This window comes from Sus scrofa, chromosome 13 (genome assembly GCF_054392235.1).
Source record: "Sus scrofa isolate SSC_HxYL_T2T_F1_AM1 chromosome 13, Sscrofa_HxYL_maternal_Yorkshire_Landrace_v2.0, whole genome shotgun sequence".
NCBI lineage: Eukaryota > Metazoa > Chordata > Mammalia > Artiodactyla > Suidae > Sus > Sus scrofa.
Genome location: NC_139395.1, coordinates 100,787,150 through 100,805,162, shown reverse-complemented (window position 1 = coordinate 100,805,162; position 18,013 = coordinate 100,787,150). Strand labels below are relative to the sequence as shown.

At 36.7% G+C, this 18,013-nt stretch overlaps 1 long non-coding RNA gene across 1 annotated transcript; it reads left to right on the top strand.

Annotated features, from left to right (window-relative positions):
- Window positions 1–18: 18 nt before the first annotated feature.
- Window positions 19–9,394, top strand: LOC110256530 (uncharacterized). The gene is made up of 3 exons (XR_002338138.2): window positions 19–197; window positions 2,275–2,389; window positions 5,711–9,394. It is a non-coding gene; the product is annotated as an uncharacterized LOC110256530 (long non-coding RNA).
- The last annotated feature ends 8,619 nt before the right edge of the window (window positions 9,395–18,013 follow it).

Here is an 18,013-nt window from a genome sequence, read left to right as displayed (position 1 = left end):
ATGACACACCTGGTCCCAGGACTTACTGGAGTTCAGGTTCTTTATGTCTCAGTGCAGAAGGAATTTAGCAAGAGGCAAAGTGATAGGTAAGAAGCAGATTTGTTGAGAGATAAGACAAAGTGTGGTCAGTCTCAAAAGGCAAGATAGTGGCCCTGGGAGAAACACACACCACAGACAGAGGTGGGCCATTTCATAAGGTAAGAGGTGAGAGGGTGGGAGGCACTGAGATATGCGGTGTTGAGTTTTTATGGGCTGGGCAGTTTCAGAGCTAATGAGTGGGAGGATTTTTCCAATTCTTTCTGGGAGGGGGCAGGGGTTTCCAGGAACTGGGCCACCACCCATTCTTTGGCCTTCTATGGTAAACCTGCAAACTGCCATGGTGCCTGTGGGCATGTCATTTAGCACATTGTAGCTAATGCACTACAATAAATATGTAATGGAACTCAAGGCAAATTATCCACTATTTTGGACCGAGTTGGTTCTAACCATCTACAAGGACTATGTCTCTTCCTTCCTTCCTTCCTTTCTTTCTTTTTAATTTTTAGGGATGCACCCATGGCATATGGAGGTTCTCAGGCTAGGGGTCAAATCAGAGCTGTAGCTGCTGGCCTACACCACATCCACAGAAACTCCAGATCCTTAACCCACTGAGCAAGGCCAGGGATCGAACCTGCGTCCTCATGGATGCCAGTCGGATTTGTTTCCACTGAGCTACGATAGGAACTCCAGGACTATGTCATTATTTTAAAGGTTGTGCCCTCCTCCCTTCCCTCCTGTTTCCATTACATGTAGCAACTGAGCTCTTGAACTGTGAGTAGCATGATGTGTTATTTGTGTGTAAGAGCACACTATGTGCTATGGGAAGAAAGGGTTTCAGGCATGTTGTATATCTTCGCATTATATTTTCTATTGTGTGTAGATATTATTTTGCACTGTAGAGGAACTTTAGAGACAAAATATGAGGGAGCACATGTATACACACCAGTATAGAGAAAGGGAGATAAATTGACATTAATACATTTTTGATGGCTGACAAGATGTTGGGTGCTTTATGAGTGGCATGTTTCATTTAATCCTCACAAAACTCCTAATATAGGCATTATTATTCCTTCTATAAAAAGCACAAAGAATACTCCTGTGTACTGAAGTTTGGCACTTGCCATCAGCCTCTACATTGATTGAAACATGAGCCACTGTAGCCACCGGCCTGCAGTATCCCCTGAGTGGATCTCAGGGTGGAGTCAAGAAGTAGTCATTCTGTGCTTTGGGAAAACTGAAAGAGCAGTCTTCAGATAGTTAGATATTTTAGATTTTATGAGCCCAATTCTTACATCCCCTCATATCTAGAAAACACTATAATCTTTCATGGTAATGTCTTCTCCTTGTGACTAGTAGTAACCTTCATGAGACTAGAAGCAAACTGGTAAAATGAGTGTATGGCTGCATGCACCTCCCCTTTCACCTTTATTACATATGCACTGATATTATTTCCCCCTCTTTGGAGCAGTATTTCAGAGCTATCTGAATTTCACTGCCCCATAGCTGAGGTGCACATCAAAGGAGTGATTCCAGTAAGCCCAGACTTTTACATCTTCCCATAGAAAAGCAGGGACTGAATTCCTTGACTTAAGTTACCTGGTTTTCCATAATCTTTTGTTTCTGCTACCTGCCTAGCTCTCCCCTCGCCTCCTCAGAGCTGTTTCTCAGCGCTACCTGAGATGCTGTCTCCCAGGCTTAAGTCCTAATTTCACCCCAAATAAAACTTAACCCTCAACTTTCAGGTTGTACAATTTTTTAAAGTTCGCACTGCCATTAAGAAGCATACCGCTAATAAAGTAGCATATCCAAGATACAATACCAGTCTGTCTTGTATGTTATTTCATATCACACAGTTATTAATTTTTCATAAAGAGTTAAGTGTTTCTAGAAGCAGAGTCTCTTCCCAAATCCCAGGGTCTCCCATCCATCAGGAGCACTGGTTTCACATGGGGTCCCCAAAGTCTTGCCTGTATTTTCCATTCCCATTTTTCCCTATGACCTCTATTAAAAAGCTAAGAAAATGCAAGACCTAATTTCAGAGTTGATGCACGTGCAAAACAAAAGAACAACATTGAGGCCAGAGGGGAAAAGTCTCCTTAGAACCACTCCGATTCCTTGGACATGTGCTTCCTTGGATGACTGGGTCATGAGCTAGGCCAGGACCCCACACAGAGTTCAAAACAACCATTCTTTGAAGTTGTGTGTTTTCAGGAACATTTCTTTCTTCCTTTATAGGCTTACAGGGATGAAAATCTGTTAGATGACATGCAACCTGCCCTTTCAATACTCCTCAAGGACTCTGGGGATTTCCAGCCATCTGGAATTTGCTGTCATGCTGTGATTTCTGCAGGTTTGTTTAACTTTTAATCTCTCCAGTCACATCTTTTATTATTCGCTTGATGCATAATTTTTGCATTATACAGTCTTAAAAAAAAAAACAGTGGGTTGAAATTGCTCAATTTAATCACAAATGTGACTCTGAGAGAACTCAAAGTCTTAAAGTTATTTCCTTCCTTCTTAACATTAAAAAAAGAAATGTTTTGGTTGCAACAGATTTGTTGCTCAGAAATTATATTTCATCCTCCTCTGGAGAAATACAGTACAGAACAGGTTTGAATGAAGGTGAGGTACATTCAGGATTCATTATGAGCAACAAAGATAACGTCAACTTCTCTATTTATTTACTATCTCTATTTTCCTCCGTAGGCATTAATAATTAGATTTTAGTTGCTTCTCCTGTCTCTAAAACATAGAAGTTTAAGACCACAAAGAAAATTGCGATGGTATAATTATGGACAAGACAAGTGCCCTAAAAATGAGTTTGCCAAAGAATAATTCACAATCAAGTAATCTATTTCCTAAAAACTCATTCTCTCATTCTTTTGGGAATGCTATGGAATCTTTTTTCTCTGTTCTTCATGATTTTCATGTTAATAAATTTACTTTTAAGGATAATTTCTAGTTTTTTTCACAGCAGTTTCAGTGGTCCCTTGATGCCCCCACCCCACCCCATTTGGGGGTCCTACATGTTGTATAGCTAATTTTTTGTTGTTTTATTTTCTTTTTGTATCTTGTATGTTGTTGTATCCTATTATATAAGCACACCATTAATGATATACCACTCTGTTTTGGATGGACATTTGGGCTACTTCTGGTTTCATGCTCTTTTGAAGAGTGGTGCCATGAGGTACTGTATATATCCTGGTTCATCTGTGAGAAGTTTCTCTAGGATATATTACTTCCAGTAGAGTTGGGACAGGTAGATTTTCAACTTATATAATGACCATTTTCCCAAATGTGTGTACCAATTACACTCTGTACATGTGCCTCAGACTTACACACTCTCACTGTCAGTGTCAAAATTTCTCATGTTTCCAATCGTCATCAATACTTGGGACAATTAAACTTCAAAAATTGTATCCAATTGGTGTGTCTCTAGAAGTGTTTCATTGCCATTTTAGTTTGCATTTCTTTGATTACTAATGATGTTGAGCACAATTTTGTGTGTTTTTTTGGCTATTTGAATAATCCTGTGTGTGACCTTTTTTTTTTAATTTTCCGGTGTCTTTTAGGTTACTCTGTCTTCTTTTTATCAAGTGAAACCAAAAGCTAAGTGTGAAAAGTAACACTATTAAATTTTTAGATGAAAATATAGAAGCATATCCTCCTGACCTAAGGGAAGGGAAGGAATTGCTAAACGATACAAAACATATTTGATGTAAAGGAAAAGATTGATCCATTAAACTTAAAATTAGAAATTGTACCAAAGGCAATTTAAGTGGGATATGATATTTGTAACTCATATAACTGAAATAAATGATAAACTTCTACTTTTAGTCATTTAATGGGCTAGCTCCAACCAATTGAAAAATGTCAAAGTCCAAGAGATGTGAGATTTACCGGGATGGGAGAAGGAGAAAGAGGAGAGCATGGATCACAGCTGTGACTCTACTTGATGATCCTCATGGACATCAGACCAAGGGGGATAGAAATGACTTTCTAAGGTTCTGTGGGTTTCTTCCTTCCTTACCTCCTTCCTTCCTTTTTCTTTTTCGATTAGCCATTACTTTGGATTTAGCTTTTACTTCTCTAGTTAACCTTGAAAACCAATGCCTTTTGCAGGGGAGGAGATTAGCAATCTATTAGGAAAGCTCTACTTCCATTTTCATAAAGCTAGTCCACAAAATTTCCTTTTCCCTTTTTCTTTTTTTTCAGTTTGTGTGCATTTTGAGTCATAGCTAGAAAGATTTCCCCATTATTTGTGTTTTTCACTCATACTTATATAAATTATATTTTAGGAGTTCCTGTCGCGGCGCAGTGGTTAACGAATCTTACTAGGAACCATGAGGTTGCAGGTTTGATCCCTGCCCTTGCTCAGTGGGTTAACGATCCAGCATTGCCATGAGCTGAGGCAGCTCGGATCCCGCGTTGCTGTGGGTCTCGCTAAACTGGCAGCTACAGCTCTGACTAGACCCCTAGCCTGGGAACCTCCATATGCCGTGGGAGCGGCCAAGAAAAATGGCAAAAAGACCAAAAAAAAAAATTATATTTTACATCTAGAATTGAGATATTTATCTTCGTATATAGTAAAAGATGAATCTAATTTTATCTTGTTTCCCTCCCCCTCTACAAAATCCAGGTGTCATTGTACCACTCGTTACTTTGTTTTAACTATAGATATTTTATGTCTTAACAGCCTTTTAACACCCCATGTCCCTTAAAAGATAAATTCCCTGATTGCCATTGTGTCAAACCCATCAGCCCTGTTTACTTTTCCATTCATATTCCATAGAGATAGCATGGTAGGTGCTATGGACTGAATATTTGTGTCCCCTCCAAATTCATATGTCAAACTCTAGTGCCTAATGTGATGGTATTTGAAGGTGGGGGCTTTGGAAGGTAATGAGATCGTGATGGTAGAGCTCACGTGATAATATTAGTGCCTTTGTAAGCAGAGACACAGATGATTTCTCTCCACCTTATGAGGAAAGAGCAGGAAGGTAGCTGTCTGTAAACCAAGAAGAGATCCCTCTCTTAGAAGTTGGCCATGCTGACACCCTGATCTAACTTGATCAGCTGCCAGAACTGAGAGAAGTTAAGATGTGTTGTTGAAGTCACCCAGTCTGTGGTGTTTTGTTAAGAAAAATCTGAACTGAACTAAGTCCACCAAAGATGTGCACATCCTACTCCCTGGAACTTGTTCATATGTCATAATAGATGGCAAAGTGAAATTGCAGATATTATTAAGATTGCCCAGCATCTAAACTTATGATAGAGAAATTATCCAGAATGTTCTAAGTGGGCCAATGAACTTAAAAGAGTCTTTAAAAGTAGAAGAGGGAAGCAGAAGGTCAGAGCAATGTGACATGAGAAGGACTCAGCTCAAGATGGATTTGAAGTTGGAAGAAGGAGTCATAAGCCAAGAAATTCGGACAGCTCCTTGGAATTGGAAAAGGCCAAGGAATTTTCCCCAAGAACATCCAGAAACATTCTGACACCTTGATTTTAGGCCAGTGAGAGCTGTGTTGGACTTAACAAAAAATAAGAAAATATATTCATGTTGTATCAAGCAATTCAATTGTGGTAATTTTTTACAATGGCAATAGAAAAACAAATACAGGTAGTCATATTATTTTTGACCTGGATATTTCTTTTTGTTTCCTCTTTTCAGAGTTTATACATCATTGCCATGTTTTGGGGAAAGAAAGAGTTCTTGAAATGAGAAGATACTCGATCATCTTCACTTCCGGGCTAATCATTCTTCCACTAAACCTTCTTCAGTTGTGAGATACAACACTAGAGTGTTATATTCCTGGGACATTCTCCTTTCAAGAGAAAGGCATACATCTGCATTTTTTTGTGGTTGTTTTTAGGGCTGCACCCATAGCATACAGAAGTTCCCAGGCTAGGAGACGAATGGGAGCTGTAAACACTGGCCTACACCACGGCCACAGCAATGAAGGATCCGAGCTGCATCTGTGACCTACACAACAGCTCACAGCAATGCCAGATCCTCAACCCACAGAGTGAGGCCAGGAGTTGAACCCTCATCCTCATGGATCCTAGTTGGTTTCATTAACCATTGAGTCATGAAGGGAACTCCCAACGTCTGCACTTTTAATGTGACTCAATGGTTAGGTTGGGTTTTTTCTTCTGTGTGTCTCCAGGGTTAGATGGAAGGGCTTCCCTCCTTCCTCTAACTTTGCTTTTGCTATGAGGCTCAGACATTTATTTTCTGACATCTTCTCTAGATTGTTTTTCTTTTGCGTTCACTCTGAGTAAGAAATATGAGTTCAGTCACTGCTAAGTGAGGAAAACATAGCTGCTGTTCAAAATTAATCTTGTCTTCATTTTACTTCCCTGGGTTGTACAATAGCACTCAGGAGGTGTTTCTAATGAGGCTAACGAGAAATCCAAGCAACTGTTCAATCTATCATGGCCCTGCCAAATATTTCGATATATCTTATACTCCATATTCAATGTATATCACTTTCCTTAAAATTCTGTTTTTAAAATTTATACTGTGTGCTCCCTGGGGACCCAGGCAATACCTGCAACTCTAACCACAGTAATGGTGTTGTGTGAAACATAACAAAAAGTGAAAGTAGTTGAATACTTTTCTTTGATATCCCTATTTTTGGCTACTTAAATATTTGTCCGTCTTTTACGAAACCACTTTGCAAATTTGTTTTCTGTTCAAGGGCTTGTTCCCCAATCACCCTCATTACAGACTCTGTGCATTAACAATATGACTGCAAACACCTTATTGGATCTGTGATCCCCCTGGACAAATCACTTCATCCTCTCTTTATTTTTCTTTAGGAAATGATTACTGTCCTAGCTCCAGTAATATTGAAAACATTCTTTTGAAATTTTCTCTTCAAAAGAAACTAGGCTCAGGCTGATTTCTTTGTCTCTTCCTATAGTTTTATAAGCTCGCTAACATCTCCTAAGGAGTTTGCTCTCTTCTTCCAGTTTAACAAGCTTGTTTTCTTTTATAATTCTTTTATACTGTTTCACACTTCTCCCATTTTGCACATAAAATGAAAGAAGCATGTCTTGAAAGCAAATTCAATTATTCTTTGATTTCTTAATGAAAATCTGCTTTGTGGAAAGGAGGTCTACCAGGCACATATGTTTCAAATTCTCTTATAGCTTTGGTTTGTAATAACTGCAAGACTTTTTCTTATTTCTTTACTGTATTCAAGAAGATGGCATGTTCTCTTCATAATTAGGACTCCTCTTCTTTTCTCATGTTTTCATTTTTTAAACTCTACCATTGTAAGTGGTAGTCACTTCTATGTCTCTGAAATCTAAACTCAAGGGTAAAGTTTAACTGATTAATACACTGAGAGCCAACTGAGCTCCATGTGATAGACAGCAAATATTTAGTCATGGACCAGCTACGTGAATCGCACACTTCAGCCCACAGAGTTTAATTTCCTTACTTGGCTGTGAATGGAATAAAAACAGAAAAAAAAAAAGTTAAATTTAGACAATGAACCTAATGCCTCTTATTAATCATAGCACCTTTTATTTAGAGGCATGGGCATTACTAACTCTTAGCACTTTCTATTTCAAGGCATAAATCCATGCAGAATTCAGGGTGTCTAGAGTCCTGGCCTTCTACCTGGCTGAAGAATGCAATAAAAACAGCAAAAATGATTCTCCTTACCAACATATAAAAAGCCTGAGGCCAAAAAAATAGAAATTAACTAGAGTTTGGGAAAGCTAAATATAGGAGTGTGTTAGCATCAGAGAAATGGCATGAGCTAAGTGGCTGAGTGTGAAGAAGCTTAATTTGTCCAACAACACGGTGTAACTGCACTGTGGGCTCCATGTGAGGGAGTCAGGGAGGGAAAGGATAGAAGACAGCAGAGAAAACATCCCAAGGGTTTATAAATCACATTAAAGAATCTGTTCTTTGCTCCAATACTAATGGATTGGCTACTGAATTATTTTAAACAAGGAAGGTACATAAACTGCTCATTTTAGAAAGATCACTCATGCTGCATCATGAGAATTCAATACATGAAAATTTCATGAAGGAAATATCAGAGTCACCCAAGCAGGAGATGCCTGTGGTCAGTTCTCTAGAACATACAGTCAAGATGGAAAATAAGTGAATGTATTGGGGAGATGTTAAGTAAATATCATCTGAGAAAGGATTGAGAAAGTGCTGGCCAATCACAGCACTCAATCACACCGTAATCTAATTCTTTCACATCCTGTGTCCCTCACTAAATTGAGTGCTATATGATAGTAAAGGAGCAGGGAGCAAAGAACAATTTTGCTTGACTAAAATTTTAAAACAGATGTGATGTAAGTAAAGTCAGTGAGAGACGTGAAAGGAAGGAGCTTGTGGTCAGAGTATCAATATTTCTGATTTCAGGGATGGAATTTTTTAAACAAACTTTTTTGTTTAGGGGGATAAATTCTAGATTATGATCCTGGTTGTGGTATATTGATATAGATTATAGTTGACAATTAGTGGAGTTAAGAAGTTAACTAATTTTGAAATTGTTTTGCTGGATAAGGCATACATATTGAAAGATAAATATATATGTGTTTATATATATGCACACACACATATATATCTACATACATACATATATGCATATGATATATACATACAGCTTGATATATACTATACATGTAGATATATAGATAGATGTGTGTGTGTCTTTTACAGCAGTGGCAAGAATTAGTATAAGGTGGACAATTTTAAGTTCATACAATTCCTTAGTGAATAAATAGACTGAGAGATGGTGAGTCAGCAGCAATGAACAGAACTGTGGTATTCATGGCACTAGAAATAAAGATCCACAATATTGGAAATAGAGGTTATAAAAGAAGAGGACATTTTAAAATGAAGTGGAGAAGTAATGGTATGTCTATAAATGACAATAAACACTGAAACAGTAGGCCATGATAGATGGTCTCGAGAGAGTAACCAGTCAGTAGATTAGAGAATTTCTGGTGACAGGTTTTCCTCATTGTAGAATTAGATATCAGGTAGAGCTGAACTTTTTTTTTTTTTTCTTCAGATAAAGCTCCAAAGAGTCTGAAGATGTTGCTGTAGATGAATGAAGGATCAAGGATAAATGAACAGGATTATTTGGATAAGCAAAATAGTTATAAACTGTAACAGTTAAGATGCATGAAAGTGTGAAGAAAAGGAAATAGATATAATGACAGATGATATAAAAATGTTATTAAAAGTGGTTCATATTTCTAGGGAATAATTCTTACTGGTTTTAATCTAAAAATAGTTTAAGTAGAAACTCTGAATTGAAGCACTTCCAAGAGCAATAAAATACACATGGATATTCATCTTGGCAAAGTGTACATGAAACAATAGACTAAACATTTCCAAGTTTGTTCTGTCCTCACACAAACATACACTGCCAGTGATGCAGACAACATAAAATCACAACATACATATACTCATAGACAGAGCCAAATGATACACAATACTTCAGAATGAGGAAGGCTGTCTTTTCCTTATTCAAGTTCTTTGAATAATCACTCAAGAACATTTAACAAAAAGAGAAATGTTTTTACTTCTAAATTTATCATGAAGCATTTCATTCTTACAGAGTTATTTTGATTATTTGAATATAGTTTACCTACATTAATTGAGAAAATAGTTCTTATTTCAAAAGTCTAGGGGTACACTTACTATTTGAATTTTTGTACCATTTATCATGACAGGCAATGTCAAATTTGCTTTAAAAAGGACCCATGATAGAGTCTATTTCCACAGCAAATGGAGTGGCTTCATTGATATGTGTCAAAGTGTGCTTCTAAATGATTTTTTTAAACTGGTTCGTTAACTTGTTTTTGGAAATTGCGTGCTGAATGAAGTGATATCAATGACTTAGAACTGCTCACATGGCTCATTTGCACATCATCTGGGAAAGCTGAATGGTCTTAAATGAAATGGCTTTTTGTTCAACTCTCCTCAGGGTTCAGTGTGTGTGTGTGTGTGTGTGTGTGTGTGAGAGAGAAAATGAATGTGTGTGTAAGAAAGTTTGTGTTAACACCTTCGTTTTAAACTTACCATTATCTTGAGACAATGGTATTGCCTTTCTTCTCATTTATGATTTCCTGATACAATGTTTTGGGTTGACTACAAGGATTGGAAAAGTCAAGGGAGATATAAATAGCAGCAATTCCTATAGTGTGGAAGATAGGAGGAAGATGATGTAACTAAGCAGGGGATGCATGGATTGCTTAATATTCTATTCATGGTAGGGCTCAACAGATTGAGGCGATAATTATTTTTTGATAAAATCTTGGATTTTATTTATAATAAGTAAAATTGAGCACTACAGTCTGAATATTTGTGCCTGCACCCACCCCCTCCAAATTCATATGTGGAGATCCTAATCCTCAAAGTGATAGTATTAAGAGGTGTGAAGTCTTTAGGAGGTGAATAGGCTGCCCTCATAATTGGGATGAAAGAGGTCCCATAGAGCTCCCTAGCCCTTTTGCCACATGAGGGCACAGTGAGAAGACAGCTTTTAATGAAGAAGCAGGTTCTTACCAGACACCTTATTTGACATCTTAATCTTGGACTTCCCAGCCTCCAGTACTTGAGGGGATTGGCTCATGGAGTAAAGAGACTAAGAAGCACCATAACCTGCTATCTGCAAACCCCTAGATACCCAGGAAAATCTGGGGAAAAGGTAGTGTGATTACAATCCTGGGAATCAGGGTAAATGACGATGTAAGACCCAGTCCAAGGGCAAAAGGAGACCGAAGTCCCAATTCAGGCAAGAGGAGACCGAAGTCCCAGTTCAGGCAAGCAGACAGGTCAGAAGCGGACACATTCTTTTTTGTTCTAATTATGCCTTTAACAGATTGGATGATGTCTACACATATTGGGGAAGACTATCTACTTCTCTGATTCCACTGATTTAAAGGCTAATTTAATCCAGAAACAAACTCAGAGACACGACCAGAAATAATATTTAATCATGGCCCAGTCAAATTGACACATACAATTAATCATCACAGACAGCTTCTGTACTATTTGCTAAACAGATATGCTTAACTGCTATCCTCATTTTAGAATGTGGCTTGTAACATTATAAAGTGTCCTTTTTTGGATTTAATGCTTTTTGGCTTGAAGTCTGCCTTGGTATCAGGTTTGCAAACTTTGTTTTCTTTTTGTCTGGTAAGTTTTATGCATTTTGTTATCTTCAGCCTATTTGAATTATGACATTTTAAATGTGTCTCTTGTACACAGCATAGAGTTAGTTTTTTGTTTCAAGAGCCAGTTTTAAAATCTTTTTCTTTAAATAGGCATGTAGAGTGGTGACTCTCTGGAAGAAAGTCCAAACATTGGAATAGAAATAATACCTAAAGGAGTAATTCAAGAAAAATTTCCAGAAATAAAAGATAATGTGAATCTTCACTTTGGAAGAGCCCACTGGTTACCAGGGAAAATTGACCAAAAACAAACAACTGTAAGATATCCTCTAGTAAATGTATAGGGCTTTAGAGCCCCCCCGCCCCCGCCGCCAAAAAAAGTCCACAGAGCCTCAAGCAAAGATACAAAATAGATTAAAATCATAAAAGAATCAGAATAACATCAAATTACTCTGCAAGAAACCATGTGATAAAAAGCAATACAGAGCAGAATTCTCAAGAAACTTAAGGAAGTACAATGAAAATCAAAAAAATTTCAAAAAGTGCAAGACCAAATTGTCTAAATTTTCAGAGCATAAGAAAAGAGTTTTGAATTTGTCAGAATTCAGGTACTTTACAAATGTTTCCACAAACTCTACTACAAGATGGGCTTCAACTGTCTTCCTTTTCAACCACTTTTGCTTTGGGTTGTTTATTTCTTTCTTTACCTCATTTTTGTTTTTAAATGCCTGATTTCCTGTTTGTCAAAGTTCTTTATTAGATCTTCATTTGAATCTACTCTCCCTTGGGAACCTTGTAATTCAGTCTCTATTTCTGATATGATTTTATCTTTTTTTTTAATATTACTTTCCCAAATCCATTTAACTCGCATTTTAATTATTTCTAGGTTTTGTTCATTTCTCCTTAATTTTTATATTTCTGATTTGAAGTTCTTTTTTTCATATTCTTTAAATTTTAAATATTTCCCAAATCTTATTTGAGATAGTTATTTTATCTTGGAATATTGGGTTATAGTTCTCTTCCTCACCATTGATGGCATTTTGCCAAGATTTTCATCAACAGATCAACAGGAAAAGTTTCATATTTGTGTTTTCAGGCTTTTTTTTTTTTTCCAGTATCATTTGTTAAAGGATGTGGTCTACTATCTTTCTATTCCCATTCATTTTGTGGTCAGGATCTCTGGTTTGTTAGTACTCACGGAGATTTATTAGCTCCATGATCTTCTGTGCAAGTTCTTTCTGGAAAGTGCTGTTGATTGTGGGAGGGAAGAAGAAAGGGTTGATGTTTCCTTTCTAGTTTCTCTTTAATTTCTGTGAGATCTTTATTTTCCCCTCTGATTTGCTCCTTTACCTTCCTGGCCTCATCTTTAAGAAGAATTGCTTTTTTTTTCTATTCACCTTTCCACATATCATTCATTTCCAGAGCAATACCTCTCTCAGCCTGCCACTTTCAGTCCTTCACACTTTCTCACTTTTCTTTAACCAGTTCTGGTAACTACAAGCCATTTCTAACCACAGCCTGCCATTTCCCATTATGGTAGTTTCATCTATGCTTTCTACGATTCCTTTCTTTGAGCGTTATTTCACTGAGTTTTTTTTAAAGCTCCTTTTCCTTGCTTTCTGCACACACACGTTTACAATGAAGGGCAGGCAAACATGTATAGGGTATGCTGGAATTTATTTTCTTCTCTAATTACAATTAATGTGAAATTTATGATATTCTCTGTCTCCCGGGAATGCTAAAGTTGTTGCCTATGAGGTAATCTGTTCTAGATTTATATCTGGGGGGAAGAGTGTAAGGAGAATATTAAAAATTGGATTTTAACCAATTTTCTTCAAACCCATAAGTTCTTGTAATAAAAATATTTAAACTTTATAAAGAAGGCAGTGTTTCATGGGTCCCTACTGCTAATTCTCTTCCTTTGCACTCTCTAGGCAGAAGTAACTACTGTAATTAGATTGGTACATTATAATCCATAACTAAGTTTTAAAATGTAGAAAAATATGTAATATTTTAAAATACATAAAAGGTGTACTTGAAGTATGCTTATACCATCAGCTTTTTTCATTTAATAATATCTCTTGAGGGACTTTCCTACTAGTATATATGGACCTATATCATTTTTTCAAACTGTTCCATGATATCCCATTGTGTTTAATAATATAACCTAGATATGTCCCTATAAGTGGACATTTATTTTGTTTCAAAAATTTCACTACTACAAAAATTCAGTAGAGATTATCCATCTAAATGCTTGAATATAATAATATAAATGATCAATCTACAAGCATGCCTCTAGAGCACATCACAGAAACAGTAGGATTGCTGAGGTATAGAGCATGTGTGTTTCTAAATTTAACAGATGCAACCAAATGGCCCCAGGGAGCAGCTGTACCAGTATGAAGTCTCCTATCAGTGCACTTCCCGCATACTTGCAAACACTTGGAATTACTCATTTAGAATTATTTATCAATCTGATGGGTGATACATGACCTACTTTAATTTTTATCTCCCAGATTATTACTTTAGTTGTGTTCTTTTTGTATAATATTTTCAAATTTATTTTATTTTTTATTTTTATTTTTTTGTCTTTTTAGCCATACCTGTGGCATATGGAAGATCCAGGCTAGGGGTCAAATTGGAGCTACAGCTGCCAGCCTACACCACAGCCACAGCAACATGGGATCCAAGCCATGTCTGTGACCTACACCACAGCTCATGGCAACACCGGATCCTTAACCCACTGAACAAGGCCAGGGATCAAACCCCCATCCTCATGTTTACCAGCTGGGTTCATTACTGCTTAGCCACAATGGGAACTCCCTTGCTCCTTTATTTTTCTATGTTAATATTAGAAATTTCAAGGAGTTCCCATCGTGGTGCAGTGGTTAACTAATCCGACTAGGAACCATGAGTTTGCGGGTTCGGTCCCTGCCCTTGCTCAGTGGGTTAAGGATCCGGCATTGCCATGAGCTGTGGTGTAGGTTGCAGACGCGGCTGGGATCCTGCGTTGCTGTGGCTCTGGCGTAGGCCGGGGGCTACAGCTCTGATTCGACCCCTAGCCTGGGAACCTCCATATGCCGCAGGAGCGGCCCAAAGAAATAGCAAAAAAAAAAAATTAGAAATTTCAAGATGGATTTTGTTGAGATTTTGATTGCAATGCATCAAATTTATAGATTATTTTGAGATAAAAATTGACTTCATTACATTTATTCTAATTGTAAACATAAATCTTCATTTTATTACATCTTCATATATCATTTCTTAAATATATACATTTGCTTTTTGATGTTTTATTATTTCATTATTTTATTGATAAACATTTAATAATTTTGTTGTTACCTTGAATGCATTTTTCTCCTATGGATTCTATATATATTTTTGCTGGTGTGTAGGAAAACTGTTCATTTTTACAAACCAATAGTATATTTAAATGCAATTACCAAATTATTTTAAAATGTCTAATACTTTGCCAATTATGCTTTTTAAAATAAATACATATTTTTGATCATATCTTCTGCCAGGAACATAATTTTGTCCCTTCTTTTTCAATTTTATATATTTAAATTCTACATAATATTTATGGTGTTGGAATCATTTTGTCATGTCAATAGATGAGGAGAGTACCAGGATATTTTTTTTTTTTCTGTTTTACTCAGTAAATATAGCCTAGGGGTAATTATGTTCATTTTTCCATCTTACATTAATAGTAATTCATATCAGACATGGCCTCTAATCATCCATGTTTTCTGACCTCATGTCAACCACTTGTAACAATCTATTAATAAATTTAACATGGGTTAAATGAACACAAAATACTTAACGGATATAAAAAATAAATAACAAAAGACTAATTATACAAGGTCCTTGATCTTAAGGAAAACACAGGCTTAATTATTTTTTTCTCTCTGATTTCTTTACTATTACATCTATGCACATGATACCAGTGTCACATACAGTAATCAGAGGCCTCTGGTGAGAATACACTGAAAATTGCCTCCTTTAATTTCCCCTGCCATTATGTAGTCAAGTATGGAAATTATAGTAAGTTATTCTTTGTAGGTTAATAGACACACAAGAATCCCTTAAGGAGAGAAACTTTATAAATATTAGGTCCTATGTCCTTCACATGAAAATCATGTGTTCAAGTTCATTTGAGAGTTCCAAAGATGGTTAAGCCCACTAATTATAATTGTAATAATGTCTTCTACCATAGCTTAATTGTTGTACTGCCAGTGCTCACCCAAGAAGATAACTGCCAAAATTATGAATATGGTAATTAGGGTCCATCTGGGTGTCTATATAGTCTAGCTGAAAATTAGTTGTAAAAGTAAGAACTTCAAATATATCAGCGCTTAGGAAAGCAATATTGTATATAACCGATAGAGTGCTAAGAAATATTTACCACCATCTCTCTGAAGAGTATAATTTTAGAGAATTAAACTATTTTGCCTTTTTGTCATTGAAGAGAAAACACTTTTAAACATATGTCAACAGCTAAGTGTCAAATTTTATTCAAAGAGGTCTATATTTCTTAGTATACCCTTCCTATGTCTTTCTAATTAAAATGTTACTTATAGAATCTGAGGTTCTGAGTCTTCTTTTATATAAACTTTTATTGCATAGTTGTCCATAAAAACAGTGGAACTCGAAATGTAGTTAGTGGATTCATTGATGCAGTAAGATGGGTTTCATTGACTTCTGTTGACATCTGTGATAGCAACACATTTACATTTTCCCCCTTGATATAAGAATAGTAGCCTAGGGATTTGAAAAAAAAGGCAGTTCACCTTTTGAAATAACTCACATTTTTTTCAACTTCTATTGAGCTTTCCATTTAACCTACAAATGTTTCTGAGATCAATCTGCTTGAATGGTCTCGGAATTCCACCCCAGACAGCATCGAAAGTCCTTTATATCTAGAATTGGGAGTTCCTGTCATGGCTCAGTGGTTAACGAATCCGACTAGGAACTATGAGGTTGCAGGTTTGATCCCTGGCCTTGCTCAGTGAGTTAAGGATCCGGTGTTGCCCTGAACTGTGGTGTATGTTGCAGATGCGGCTCAGATTCCCCGTTGCTGTAGCTCTGGTGTAGGCCCGCAGCTATAGCTCCAATTAGACCCCTAGCCTGCTAACCTCCATGTGCTGCAAAAGCAGCCCTAGAAATGGCAAAAAGACAAAAAAAAAAAAGTCCTTTATATCTAGAATCATATAAAAATCTGATAGCCAAAAGATAAATCTTTTATACGCTATTAGAAAATCTTATGAACACAATTTTTAAGCAAAAAGCGCAGTGCTTTGTATCTTTCGGATTTACCTTCTAATGGCTATAATACACATGGTATAAAATATTTCTTGGGAATTTGAAAGTGGCTAAATGTACATAATAGGAGTTGAAAATAGCAAACCTTAAAGATTTTTCTACACAATATTTATTACATTGGCACACAAAAGATTGAAAGAGATCATAATATTTAGTCATTAGCAGATCAAGTTTTTATTGATAAATTCATCAAAAGAACTGAATTTTACACAGATCTCCCTGCTAAAAAGTTAGTTTATCTTACATGTTATTTAATAAGCAAACTCTTATTTTGATTACCTTCCATAAAACTGCAAAGGATAAAAATAAATATTACTTTTCAAAATGCATTTTATAAAATTGTCTGAACACTTTTCATATCATCACTTGGAAAACTACAGAAAGATTTTCTACATTTTAGTAGAAAAGAAGTTGAAATATATGTAGTAGATTGATTGATTCAGGAAAAATAGTTTTCACCGCCAGTTATATTCATATCTGCAGGTGCCAGATATGGCCAACCCCTTGACAACTCCAAGCCTTAGTTTTCTATTTACAAAATTGTGATATTGTGATTTATAGTAAGAAATCATCCATGGTTCTTGGCTCACAGCTCCAAAAATGAGTAACAGGATCTTAAAGTCATCTATTAAGTTATGTTAATGAGGCGACTTTTGGAAAGCATCTAAGAATGGGTCCTGGTTGGCAGTAGAGGCAACCATGTGATTAGAGGATTAGAAATTTGGTCCCACCCACCCCTCTTCAAACTCTGGGAAGGAGAGATGAATGGCCAATGACTTAGTCATGCCAATGTAATGAAACCTCCATAAAAGCCCGGAAGGGGACAGTTTGGAGAATAAGCAAACATCTGGATTTGCTGGGAGAACGATGCCTTGGGAAGGCACGGAAGCTCTATGTCCTTTTCCCATACCTTGTCCTGTATATCTTTTCCATCTGGCTGCTTCTTTATATCCTTTTGTAATAAACTTGTAATCTAATAAGTAAAATGTTTCTCTGACTTGTGTGAGCCACTTTAGCAAATTAGTCAAATTTGAGGAGGAAGTCATGGGAACCTCATATTTATAGCCAGTCTGTCAGAAGTAGAAGTAACAATCTGGATCTGTGATGGGCATTCTGGTGCTGGAGGAGTTAATTAAAACCTCCAATTTGTTGCTGGTGGGTCAGAAGCAGAGGTAACAGCCTGGACTTGCAAATGGTGTCTGAAATGGGGTGAGGGGGGCGGGGAGTAAGAAGTCTTGTAGAATTGAGTCCTCAACCTGTGGATTATGAGGCTTTCTCCTGGTAAACAGTCTCAGAATTAAGTTGAATTCTCAGACACCCTACTGGTGTTTGAGAACTCCTTGGTGGGGTGTGTGGGAAAGCCTCCCCTACCCAGCACACATCTACCTTGGAATTGGGTCCAAGAACTCAAAAAGAAAAATTAAATAATTATACATAATAACCTCCCAATATTCTTTCCAGTTTTATCATTCAACTTTCTTTAGAAAGAAAAAAA